At 39.2% G+C, this 14,270-nt stretch overlaps 1 pseudogene; it reads left to right on the top strand.

Moving 5' to 3' along the window:
• The first annotated feature begins 6,551 nt into the window (after positions 1 to 6,551).
• On the top strand, positions 6,552 to 13,805 carry LOC137238702 (uncharacterized; annotated as a pseudogene).
• The last annotated feature ends 465 nt before the right edge of the window (positions 13,806 to 14,270 follow it).

Here is a 14,270-nt window from a genome sequence, read left to right as displayed (position 1 = left end):
CGCCTACCATTCTGAAGATTCTGGGTTCAAACCCCAGACAAAGCAACTCAAAAATTTAAAAAGAACTTTTTGCAATTTTAAGCGGGGTCACCCCTCGGAAGTGATTTGGCAAACACTCCGAGTGTATATCTGCCATGAAAAGCTTCTCAGTGAAAGCTCATCTGCCTTGTAGATGAAATTTGGAGTAGGCGTAAAATATGTAGGTCCCGTCCCGCAAATTTGTAGAAAAAATTAAAAGGAGCCTGACGCCATTTTGAAGAGAACTCTGCATAAAATCTCTTCGGAGGTTATCGTGGCTTACATTTATTATTTTTTGTAATACATTTTAATCAGTATTTGTTAAAGCATTGTTTCTTTTTCCCATTTTTGAAAGTCGGTTTGGATATAGTCTGACTTCGCCCATTTTCAATACCAATATATCGTTGACGATGCTTTAAAAGCTGCTAACTCCATCCACACACATTTCACAGGAGAACGAAAAGGCAATATTGCATGACAAGTTAAAATGTATTGAAATATTATGGAGTTAGCAACTTTTCATAATTTGTTGGAGTTGGTGATTCTGGACAATAAACACATACTTTTCTTTTTACTTTTCCCATTCCACCATTATCAAAAAGTCGGGTTAAGTTAAATACGGAGCTCTTGCCGCATCGTCCACGATCTCAAATTATGTTCAAGTTGTGGTGTTAATGGCATTGTGTACCATACCAAGTGTGTCAACTAAGTGATAAACGTCAAAATTACAAACATTTTCGCTCACCTGATGCAAATCTCAGGTCTAGAGTTGCATTTTTGGTACGTAAGCCTACTTTAAACTGAGTTGCATTTGATAGTTTAATCAATTTTTGTAGTAATTACAAATGAAATAGTTGCATATATTTCCGCGAAAATATAAATAATAGAAGATTTGTAGATCCAAAAATGCGAAAACATACCGAAACCAAAATTTATTTAAATTAGAGTCAAAAAATTCAAGAGAAACTTAACAAAATATAAAGCGCCACACGTGTAACAAGTTTACCTCATGAAAAATTTAACTTGAATGGCTATTTATACAAATGCATAGTGCCAAATTTATATAAATGCTTTGGTCGCACCAAAGCAAAGATAATGGCAAGGCGTTTCATTGTTTTTCAAATTGCGTTGTCAAAGCGTAGACACGCAACTAAAGCGTTTGTTTATGTAAATCTGCCTTTTGTTTCTATGCTTCGCCCGGTAGATAAGTGAAATTTATGGCCGCTCCTATATCTTGCTACGCAAAGTTTGTGGAATGTTAAGGGATTCAAAACGTTGAGAATCTGTCAAAGGAGGATTTACAACTATTTCATCGCTTCAAAGCGAAGAAAATGTCAAGGAGTCCCATTAGCCGTGTTTTTTTTTTTCATACGTATATACGTCTACGTCTGCGGGTAAAAAAAAAAACGCTTATCCTCACTTAGATAATGTTAAGGAGACCCATCATAAATAAATAAATTTAGTGGCAGTGATTAAATAACTAGCTACAGAACATGTTGTACCGAAAACCGGAGCTTAATCGGTTACAGTGAATAGTGTACATAAACCATTTGTAGAGGTAATACATTGAGGTAGTCTAGAGGTGAAACATAGACACACATTTTAGTTGCATCTAAGTATAATGCGTAATGAAATTTAGGAGTACTAATTTTCTGCGAAGCAATTTCAGAAGTGTAGATAAAGTTTAACGATTAGCAGTCCATATAAAGTTTAAGCGTATGGGTATATAGATGTAAAAAACCCAGCTATTGCCAAAGCGTCAGATCGATGCAAGACAACCAAAGCGTCTATGTAAATCTGCCTTAATTTCTGGCGCTGTGAAAGTCTCCCGCAAATAAAACGGTGCTGTAAGTGGAACCAATACTTTTCTGTGTACATAAACCCTGTTTCAATCTTTAACGCCCCTGCACAGAACGCTAATTGACCGTTTGCGACCGAAACAACAATGGCAAGCCACATTTTCCCATTATGCTAGCTTAACCGAGTGCCTGTCAGAAATAAGTCACCACACTTGTTCTTATCTATAATGGTTAATTTGTTGATTTTAACATGTAGACCATCGGCAATTGTTAAAGTATCGGGAAAAAGTATCAGGTAAAGTATCGATACTTGTTGAAGACCAGATCCAATTTTCGGACTGAGTCCCTCCCCCTCCGCCTGGCGACACCCGGCTAGTGCGGCTCAGCGCAAGTTCAGCTCAGCTGTGCTTGCCGGCTACCACCGCGCACAATCAAATTAGTTTATTATAACACTGCCCGCCTTTACGCATCGTACTCGTTCGCCACTAATCGAAGTTTTTTCCCACCCGCCATCGCGCAATTAATATTGCATTTTTATACATCTTTATTTCATAAAACAATTTAATTGAACGAGTGAAATTAAACAATAAATATATATATTTAAATTTAAATTCGTCGCTTTACTTAATACAGTGCTGTGCTAGGGTACTCTTTTACATGGTCCTTTTGTATCAAAAAGGCAACCAGCGGCAAAAGCAAACAATTAAAAAAACCATTTTACATAAAAACACCTAAAAATGCGGTTCGGCACGGACATAAAAAACTAAACAAATGCTAAATTAAAACAAGTAAGGACGGGACTGTTTTCGGCTGTGCCGAAGACTTCATAACTTTCATGAATGGGGATGAACAATAATCTTATCCCGTTCGTAAACTCCAAATAATCGGATGTATAAGATGAGAAATATAAAGTGAACAGATATACATACCTAAACGATTTTTAAGATAAATATAAAATAAAAAAATGGCAAAAACCTCCTTATCTGAACGATCTCTTGTATGAGATATATATTATATATAGCTCCGATCGAAATGATTTTGACAGGAAATCTTCTATGATATATTAGAATACATATCGCCAACTTTCACGTTTTTATATTGGAAACTAAGGGAGAAACTGCCAAAAATCTTTCCATCTGAACGATCGGTTGTATGGGATATATTATATACATATAGCTCCGATCAAAGTGATTTTTTCAGGAAATCTTCTATGATATATGAGAATAAATATCACCAAGTTCAACGTTTTTGTATTGGAAACTAAGGGAGAAATTGCAAAAAATCTTTCTATCTGAAAGATCGGTTGTATGGGATATATACTATATATAGCTCCGATCAAAGTGGTTTTTTCAGAAAATCTTCTATGATATATTAGAATATATATCACCGAGTTTCACGTTTATACTTTATAAATTGCGGTAGGAATGACCAAAATCGTCTTATCTGAACGACGGTTTGTGTGGGAGATATATGTTATAGTGGTCCGATCCTACCGGATCCGACAAATGTGTAATATAATACAAAAATACATCCTTGTGCCAAATTTCATTGAGATATCTCAAAATTTGAGGGACTAGTTTGCGTTCAAACAGACAGACGGACGGACGTACAGACGGACATGGCTATATCAACTCAGTTCGTCGCTCTGATCAATTCGGTATACTTAGTGGTGAGTCTATCTTCTATATTTCTCAACGTTACAAACATCGGACCAAAGTTAATATACCATTTCATGTTCATGAAAGGTATAAAAAAAACAAACAAAACGAAGCGAGAAAGTTTAATTTAGTGGACGAAACATACATATATACATACATATATGTGCACAAAATATATTATTAAAGTGTTTGAAAAAAAAAAAAAACAAAAACCCCGTTTGGTTTGAAATAACTTAAACAACAAAAATAAATAAAACAAAATCCTTGGAAAAAGGAAGAAAAAAATGCAAATTTTTTGAAAAAAATATATATTTAGTTTTTTCTTAAAACACGAAAAAGAAGGAAAAAGTTGGGAAAAACGGAAACTGAACTAAAGAAAAAAGTTTTGAAAAAAAAATGAAATTTTCGAGAAAAAGAAGAAATAAATAAAATTCTTTTTTTGTTTGAAATTCAGAAACAACATCAACACCACAACAACAACGAGGAGCATAATACAACAAAGGCTAAAGGACAACACAAGTAACACACATAATACCAATAAACAATGTCTGAGTAAATACTTTGTTTAGGCCAGCAGGCTAACCCCAAAGGAAAATTAAGGGTCGGCCACCCTAATGCAATCTAATACAAAACCGCTTATTTGTTACGGCCGTTAGCACTTATACTAAAAGAAAAAGTGACGTTTCATTAAGTTACCCCGCCAAAGGCCTGTTAGTTTTGGGGGTAAACAGAATGCGTGGAAAGGGAACTCGTTCAGTTGGATTAAAACCGCAGCAGTTTACGCACGCTCGAACGTCTTGAAGCCGCAAGTTTAAGCCACATCAAACGTCACACCGCCAGGAAGTAGAGTTCCTGAATATATTAAAGGTAACATTGTAGCAATTGCATGCTTGCTCCTTTAAACTCTCTCTCTGTTAATTTCCACTGCGTATTTTATGAAATAAAGTCTATTGCAATTTTATATTAATCACTGCCTTTCCTTCCTAGCCTCCAACGAGAGAAACTAGTCTGGAATCCGCCAGCTCAAGTTTGCATGGTCCATCAACGCCAGTAAAGGAGTCAGAGATACAGTCCACTAACCAAAACCATAATATTCATCACGTTTTTAATCGTTGAGTACACATCCATTCCGGACAACAACGGAATTTGTACAGCGTCAGAGTTCACAGTTCATCACTGAAAATTTCATCAAATCACTAATAAAAGCGTTTGGTTAAAAGGTATATGCTTAAATTAAAAGTGACATAAAGGAAAAAGTGGTTAAGTTTTTTTATATAAATCACATGCGGTGATAAATAATTGCTAAAAAGTGACACAATAAAAAAGTGTAAAAATTTTTTTCCATATAAATCACATGCGGTGATTAAAAATTACTGAATAAACAGTGCTATTACAAAGCCTTTTGTCTATCCGATACTCTCCCCCACCCGTGGTAAGAGGTATTGGACACAGCCTAAGGCTAGCAGTTAGTGGCATAAAATCTTAGTAACTTTCCTTAAAACGTTCCACTGCACTGCACTTTCGGTTCTTGTAACCATCGCGTTTATAAATCATTAAACAAATTTTGAGCTTATTCGTGACAAAAGGTGCTTGTCCAACTTCTATGACACCATTTTGGTCGTTCTTAGAATATTGAAAAACTCGCTAACACAGTGCTTTCTGCTCGTTTAAAAATGTAAACGTGCCAACACAAACGCTCATATTGCAATAGACCATTTATTAGCTCTAGCTACACGCATTAATTGTGGCAAGCAATTTTCTTTAGACACTTAGCACCAGCAATATTCATTTTTATTAGAGGAGACATAACCTCACTTTTCATATTGCACACCGGTCACATATACAGGCTCACTGTTTTGTCGATTTAAGTAAAAGCTGCGTTTTTTTAAAAGCAAAACACTTTAGGTCACGTCTTTGAGATTAACACTTTTTATATTAGATTTTTATTCACTATTCACGATATCTTTATATCTGATTTATTACTTATATCACACACGTATATAATTATTTTTCATAAATTCTGGTATTCAGTGGCGAAGAGCTGAAAATAAAACTTTCTTGCACATACATATATATATATATTTGGTTATAATAAATTTAAAAAGATCATAAAGAAGTGATTCCAAAATTTTTCCATTGCGTTAAACAATTTTTTTTGGTGGTGTTAGGTTATTGAAACCCTTCCCTTTGCTTCTGAGCATCAAACTCTAAATTTCTAATTAGGCCCTGCATAATAGTTCTTCTCTGTTAAATATCAAACGATATGGAGAAATTCATTAAATCAGCTGATGAGGTGGCACAGTTTGAGGCTGAATTCAACGACAGACCTCAAGCTGAACACACAAAATATATTCTAGCCATTCACCAAGAAGAGTTAAAGAATAATTGGAGAAAGGCAAAGCTAACTTATGAGGATCTCTTGTACTCTGAAACGGCAGAGAAAAAGGTGTTAGCGCAGGCCAAGCCGAAATACCAGGCGACGTATGCCGCATATGTACGCGGCAGTTCAACCATGGCTGAATTAATAGCAAAGCTAACTAAACGCGATAAGGAGGGAGAAGGGACACCTGATCCAGAACACAGCATGTGACTACCTCCGTGCGATACGGATGTGTTCAAAGGTGGCTACCTCTCCTGGCCAATGTTCCGTGACATGTTCACAGCAATATACATACGAAATAAGCGCCTCACCCCAGTTGAGAAGTTATTTCACCTAAACCAAAAAACGCAGGGTGAGGCAAGGGATAAAGTTAAAAAATGCCCCCTTACAAACGATGGGTTTGACACAGCGTGGAAGAATTTAGGGGATAGATATGAGAATAAACGAATTCTCGTCAATATCTAATTAAAAATATTATTCAATATTGAAAGCGTAGAAAGTGAATGTGGCACCGCAATTAAAACACTTCAGCGGGAAATAAATAACTGCATCTCAGCTCTAAAAGCTCATCAAATTGAGATAGGCAATTGGGATGCGATATTCACATATCTATGCTCCACAAAACTACCCGAAAGCACGCTAGCTTTATGGGAACAGACCATAGAGAATAAAACTGAAATATCAAAATGGGAAGATATGGATACATTTTTATCGAATAGGTTCCAGACCTTGGAAACAGTCTCAGGATTAACAGGTAGCAAAAATCCCAAAGCTCCCAAACAACCACCACCCAAACATAATAATGATTCGTCTCAAAAGAAAGTAGACGCTTACCAAGCAAATGTAGCTAGAAACACTTGCAGATGCTGTAAGAAAAATAACCACAAGCTGTCACAATGCCAAAGCTTCCAACGGCTCTCTGTCGTAGACAGAGTAGTGTTTATAAAAGACAGTAGGGGGTGTCTGAATTGCCTCTCAGCGAAACACACAGTATCCAAATGTACGTGCTCCTTTAATTGTATCATTTGCCATCTAAGGCATCATACACTCCTGCATATTCAACAAAATGCGGGCACGAGTGCAAGACCAACCACAACCCAACTAACACAGTTAGATCAAAGACCGTCTACTTCGGCACAGGCTCAGGCCCAACGTCAGTTTGCCACGGCAAATAATCAACCAACCAACTTCAATTCCTGTTTCGCGAATACAAGCAAAGGGGTTCTATTAGGGACTGCGCAAGTCAATATTTTTTATAACAATGAACACTTTTCGGCCCGCGCCCTAATAGACTCCGGATCAGAGTTAATTTCGGAGCGACTTAAGAGAAGGATAAGTGTCAGGGATAAACAACACGGTGTCAGCCGAAGTGAAACAGGCATGCTTCATTCAGTTGAGGTCATCAATAAACCCGAATGTACGCATACACACTACGGCATTGGTTTTAGCCCAGCTCACTGGCAATCTGCCAACCTGTCAAATTGACCCCATGACGCACCAAGTTTTCCCGGAATTGGTGCTAGCAGATCGGAGGTTCTTTGTAAATGAACAAGTAGAACTTATTTTGGGTGGGGATATTTACGCACAGATAATGCTGGGCGGTATACGGAAAAATGTTTTAGGCACCCTCCTTGCGCAGGAAACCGTATTTGGCTGGATATTAACTGGCCAAACGGAAGCGGCCAGCCCAGCCGGCAGGTGTGTGTCATTTTTTAATGAGGTATCACTGGATAAACAAATAGCGTCATTTTGGTAGCTGGAGGACATTCCCAAAAACCATATTTATACCAAAGACGAAAATTACTGCGAGGACCTGTATCAAAAAACCACCAAAAGAAATGAGGATGGCAAATATATCGTGTCTTTGCCTTTTAAGCAGGATTTTAAAAAGGGTATCTCATTAGGACCGTCGCTAAAGAGCGCGTGCTCACAATTTTTCAGAAATGAAACCCGGTTAGCGAAAAATCCCGAACTGCAGACGGAATATAGCCGAGTCGTATCAGAATATGAAACGTTAGCTCATATGCCACGAGTAGAAGAGCATGTTCCGGCATATACATGCGACACCTATTTTTTACCCCATCACGCAGTAATTAAGGAAGAAAGCACCACCACTAAAGTGAGAGTTGTTTTTAACACCTCCTATCCCACTGCTAATGGAATCAGTTTAAATGATGTCCTTCATTCAGGCCCAGTCCTTCAGAGTGATCTAACAATTCTCATACTCCGTTGGAGATTCTTCCGATACGTATTCAACAGTGACAGCGAAAAGTTGTACCGGCAGATATTGCTAGAGCCCAGGAACACCAGGTATTAACGCATCTTCTTCAGGTCATCCACCAGCGAACCCATCAGCATATACGAATTGAAGACGGTGACCTTCGGAGTAAACTGCGCGCCCTACCTGGCCATCAGGGCCCTTCTTCAACTAGCAGAGGACGTAGAGGAAATCTATCCCATCGCATCGGACATCCTACGACAGTTTATGTATGTCGACGACGTTTTAGCGGGTGGACACACCATTGCCACCGCCACCAAGGCACGGGACGAAATCCAAGCGGCATTACAATCAGCCGGCTTCTCCCTCAGGAAGTGGACTTCAAATTGCGATCAACTACTGGAAGGTATTCCAAGATCGCACTTATTAAATGCAAACTTTTTAAACTTTGAGTATGCTAGCATGGTTAAAGCCTTAGGGATCAGGTGGAATGCCCACTCTGACTATTTCTATTTTTCTACGAAACCCATAGACAACCAAGTCGTGTTCACAAAGAGAACAATATTGTCTGCTATAGCAAAATTATTTGATCCGCTAGGTTGACTAGGACCATTCATTATTACCTCGAAAATCATAATGCAAGGTATTTGGCTGGACGGCACGGGCTGGGACGAAGCCGTATCCCCCGCGATATTAGATAGATGGCATGATTTTTTAGAAAGCTACCGACATATTGAAAGCATCCCCGATAGCAAGCAGCGAACTACATGGCTTTTGCGACGCAGCCGCAATATACCTGAGGGTACAAATTGAGAATCATGTGTTCGTAAATCTGCTCTTCGCAAAAACCCGAGTAGCCCCGGTCAAGACTATATCACTACCCCTCCTTGAATTATGTGGTGCGGTTCTACTAGCGGAAATAGTAGAGTGAGTCGCAAAAAACCTCAATTTTAACATTTCTACAACCTATCTGTGGACGGATTCGACAATCGTCCTGGCATGGGTGCGCAAACCCCCATGCTCGTGGTCCACTTCCGTTGCCCATAGGGTGACAAAAATAGTTGACAAAGTAGGGAAAGAAGACTGGCTTCATGTCGACTCGGCATCAAACCCGGCAGATCTCGCAAGTAGAGGTATACCCGCTGAAGATCTTATCAACAACGGGATAAGGCCCTTCTTGGCTTCATGAATATAGCTCAACTTGGCCTACCCAAGAAACAGAATATACCACCACGTCAGAAGAAAAGCGGGTCAAGGTACACTCGTCAATAGTAGATACAAACTCTGATATCCTAACAAGATTTTCTGACCTCTCGAGAGCTTTGAAAGTACTATCCTACGTCTGGAGATTCTTTCAAAGAGCCTCAGTTCAGGCGAATTCTTGCGCAATTTCGTCGAGCGAAATAAAAGCAATGACCCAACGTCTGATTGTTATCTACCAAAGGAGGCATTATGGGGAGGAGTATTCAGCTTTGAAATCTAAAAAACTTATAGGAGCAAAGAGCGAAGTACTACCACTGAACCCATTCTTAGGTGAAAGGGGGGTTATGAGGGCAGGCGGCCGCCTCGAAGCTTCCGAAGATATCCGGTACAACGAGCGACATCCAGTCATTTTGCCGTATAATTGCCAGTTGTCGCGTCTTATTGTAAAGTTTACCCATAGGATCTCACTCCATGGGGAAAACCAACTTATGCTACGCCTCATCCGTACGCAGTATTGGATACCACGGGTCAAGAACATGATAAAATCGACAATCCAAAATTGCAAGGAATGCACGATTTACCGAAAACTTGTTCAAACCCAGTTAATGGGAATTTTACCCAAGTAGAGAACTACGTACTCACGGGTATTCACAAACACAGGAGTGGATTTTGCGGGACCCTTCGATATAAAGAACTTTCGAGGGCGAGGTTGTAGAGTGTCGAAGGGGTATGTGTGCTTGTTCGTTTGCTTTGCAACGAAAGCGATTCACCTGGAACCCACCTCCGACCTCAGCACCTAGTCATTTTTAGCAGCATTTGCGAGGTTCGTTTCGCGAAGAGGCTGCCCTAGTAAGATGTTTTCCGACAATGGAACGAATTTTGTCGGGGCTTCTAGAGCACTTAAAGCGGAAATGAGGGAATTCCTACAAAATGCCCGCGATAACACCCTATCCAAGTATTCCCATCAATCCTTATCGTGGCACTTCATTCCCGCATCAGCTCCTCACATGGGGGGACTGTGGGAGGCGGGAGTGAAAAGTTTTAAAAGTCACTTCACAAAAATCGCTTCAAGTTGCAAATTCACCTTTGAGGAGTTTGCGACTTTGCTATGCAGGATCGAAGCCTGCCTCAACTCCCGACCATTGAGCCCTGCGTCAAACAATGCATCAGACCTGGAGCCACTAACCCCAGGCCACTTTCTGGTAGGAGGACATCTCTTATCTCCACCAAAACCTGACGCCAGCGAAAACTCTGCCTCAATCATAAATCGATGGCAAAAGGTAAAATCCCTACATCACTCCTTCTGCAAGAGGTGGAAATCGGAATACCTCTCTGAACTGCAGAAAAGAAACAAATGGAGATTTCCCAAAACGAACCTAAAAATCGGGGACTTGGTCGTAATAAAGGAGGATAATTTGTCTCCAAATGAATGGAGACTCGAACGGGTGGTCAAATTACACCCAGGACCTGACGATCGCGTCAGAGTGGTCGATATTATGACGATGAAAGGCCAGATAACCCGACCCTTGGTAAAACTCATCATCTTGCCCTACAATCGCGATGAGGCAGAAGAATCTGCGGCATCCAATTAAAAATCCTTTCTATTGTCTTCCACTTCACGAAAGACCAAACTAATGAGTCTACGTCGTGAGCCGCCCAACTTATAAATCTAGTGGAATTTCAACCAGTGAACTGACAATCTTACCGAAAACAGACGGAGTAAAAACACTGCTAACATACATACTTTCCGATTATCTACATCTAAGACATGTAAAACGTGCGCAACGTAAGGTATGTGCCACAATATTTGTACATCGAATGCGTACTAAAGTATGTCAACCACAAACATTCACACAAGTCTTTACAGATCTGGCAGACGAGTTACCTGATCTATTAGTGGATGTGCCTAATTTGTGGGCGTATGTCTTTGAATTTATTGGGCCTACTACCACCCTCCAGTGAGGGTGAGGGAGACTTGTAACTCCCACCCGTTATAACAAACCCCCTTAAATAAGATTAACCCCGCTCTCGTTCACCCCGAACGAGGCCAACAAACTGCGTAACTCAGCTCTCGTTCACCCCGAACGAAGCCAACAATTCTAATACAGATCATACTGATACCATCGAAAATTCAAACGATTCACAATTGAATAAAAATCAAACTCGCGGCGCAATTGGTAACCCCAAACAACCAATTCAACAATCAGAAGTAAATTTATCAAACAAAACACTACAAGCAATGAGTAAATTATTTGATGAAAAACTCAAGTCTTTTGCTACAAAAAAACTGAATTGACTAAAGTAACTAAAATTGTTTTATGTATTAATTAGCGAGCTTTGCTCATATTGCTTTATACAATGGTTTTTGTAATTGATATTAGAGAAAAATTGTAAGTTTACAAACGGCGATGGTTACTAGGACATGTTTCTGAATTTCACTTCTTCATCAGCTAGCTTTTCGGGAGCTGAGCGTTGAACTCGAATCTCCAACATTCATATCAGTGCAAGCCTTTAGCTGCTACGCCATATGAATGTCCCGTTGCTCGCTGTACAATTGGTCTCTAAGAGTTGCCTTTTTGTTTTTATTCCTTTTGATCACCATGTAGGCACATACACTCTGTATGTAGTTTATTCCTAATGGTGTGGATATGATTTTTAGGCGCGCTTTTGAAAGCTTAGTAACATTTGTTCGGATTTTTACAGTATTTGTGTTTAATACTTCCGCTGTTACTATTATATCAATATGATCATATGTATTAATTAGCAAGCTTTGCTCATATTGCTTTATACAATGGTTTTTGTAATTGATATTAGAGAAAAATTGTAAGTTTACAAACGGCGATGGTTACTAAGACATGTTTCTGAATTTCACTTCTTCATCAGCTAGCTTTTCGGGAGCTGAGCGTTGAACTCGAATCTCCAACATTCATATCAGTGCAAGCCTTTAGCTGCTAAGCCATATGAATGTCCCGTTGTTCGCTGTACAATTGGTCTCTAAGAGTTGCCTTTTTGTTTTTATTCCTTTTGATCACCATCTAGGCACATACACTCTGTATGTAGTTTATTCCTAATGGTGTGGATATGATTTTTAGGCGCGCTTTTGAAAGCTTAGTAACATTTGTTCGGATTTTTACAGTATTTGTTTTTAATACTTCCGCTGTTACTATTATATCAATATGATCATATGTATTAATTAGCGAGCTTTGCTCATATTGCTTTATACAATGGTTTTTGTAATTGATATTAGAGAAAAATTGTAAGTTTACAAACGGCGATGGTTACTAGAACATGTTTCTGAATTTCACTTCTTCATCAGCTAGCTTTTCGGGAGCTGAGCGTTGAACTCGAATCTCCACCATTCATATCAATGCAAGCCTTTAGCTGCTAAGCCATATGAATGTCCCGTTGTTCGCTGTACAATTGGTCTCTAAGAGTTGCCTTTTTGTTTTTATTCCTTTTGATCACCATGTAGGCACATACACTCTATATGTTGTTTATTCCTAATGGTGTGGATATGATTTTTAGGCGCGCTTTTGAAAGCACTTTGATGATTCGTGGAAGCAACTTCCCAAAGATAATGTTTATATTCTCAAATATTATCGTTGGCCAGCGGAAGCAATACAATGCCACCGGGAAACGCATCATCCGACTATTTATAATGTGCCAAATGCACCACTTAATGTACACATTGAATTAGATATGCAAGCAAAAAAAAAAATCGGTTCCTAGATAACTTCCAGCGCATGGCATTGATTCCACATAAATTTGATCACGGCGAAGAACGTAAAATTCTCATTTTTACAAAAGGAAACGACCAAGTCAGTGAAGCACGAGAAGCCAGTATATACTGTAGCGGAAGCAATACAATGCCACCGGGAAACGCATCATCCGACTATTTATAATGTGCCAAATGCACCACTTAATGTACACATTGAATTAGATATGCAAGCAAAAAAAAAAAAAATCGGTTCCTAGATAACTTCCAGCGCATGGCATTGATTCCACATAAATTTGATCACGGCGAAGAACGTAAAATTCTCATTTTTACAAAAGGAAACGACCAAGTCAGTGAATCACGAGAAGCCGGTGCTACTCTCGTAGGCGGCATTGAACTTATTAAGGACGAACATCAAGAAGATTTTGGTTTAATAACAACTTGTATTGGAACAATAAATATGGATAGTTCTAAATTGGAAGAGAATTTACGTTATCTACTACAAGATGTATATTCCATACGTCCTAAACGTGATGGGGAACGCTTTATAAAAAGAGTGCTTCTTAAAAGTCCGCCGAGTAGTGAGCGTCTTAAGATTGATCCATATCAATACATACCAGAATTATATCTAAGGAAAGATACAAAAGCAAAAGGAGATGATACTGATGTAAAGGAAGATTCTCATAAAAAACGCCTAAAAAGAATTGTTATGAATACCTTTTTTTTACTCACCACTATCTTTCTTCCATAGTCCCCTCGAGACCCTGTGGGTGCCATCATATTGGGCAATGCCTTTTGTTCGATAAGTCGTTAAGCTGCATTAAAAATTAATTCTTTATTAGCGTCTACTGACGGTACAATAAAATATTTTAGCGGGCACCTATTTTTTTTCCGTTACAACGCGTTAAAGCGCGAGTCGAGTTGAGACTACGACCGCCACCCTTCTCTTTAATCGTATGCCTTCAGATTCCAATTCACGTTCGAGCACATTTGGCTTAGGTGCATCTAACATCATGATCATGATAACTAAATCTGCAGTACGTGCTACAGCGATTACCTGCCGACCACGACCTTTACCCTGCGCGGCACCCTCAATAATTCCAGGCAAATCGAGCAACTGTATATTGGCACCTTTATATTCAATGACTCAATTAAGGCTACGCGCGCATCGCCACTTTTTTAACACATCGAAACCATCACCTTTCTCTCCCATTTTGGCAGGTTCCAGCAATTGAGAACGATATTTAGCCAGCTTTGCTTTCGGTTGCTTTGTTCTTTT

The sequence above is a fragment of the Eurosta solidaginis genome, chromosome 1 (assembly GCF_040869045.1).
Source record: "Eurosta solidaginis isolate ZX-2024a chromosome 1, ASM4086904v1, whole genome shotgun sequence".
Lineage (NCBI taxonomy): Eukaryota > Metazoa > Arthropoda > Insecta > Diptera > Tephritidae > Eurosta > Eurosta solidaginis.
Note: the sequence above shows the minus strand (reverse complement) of the source record. Positions and strands in the feature narration are given on the sequence as shown.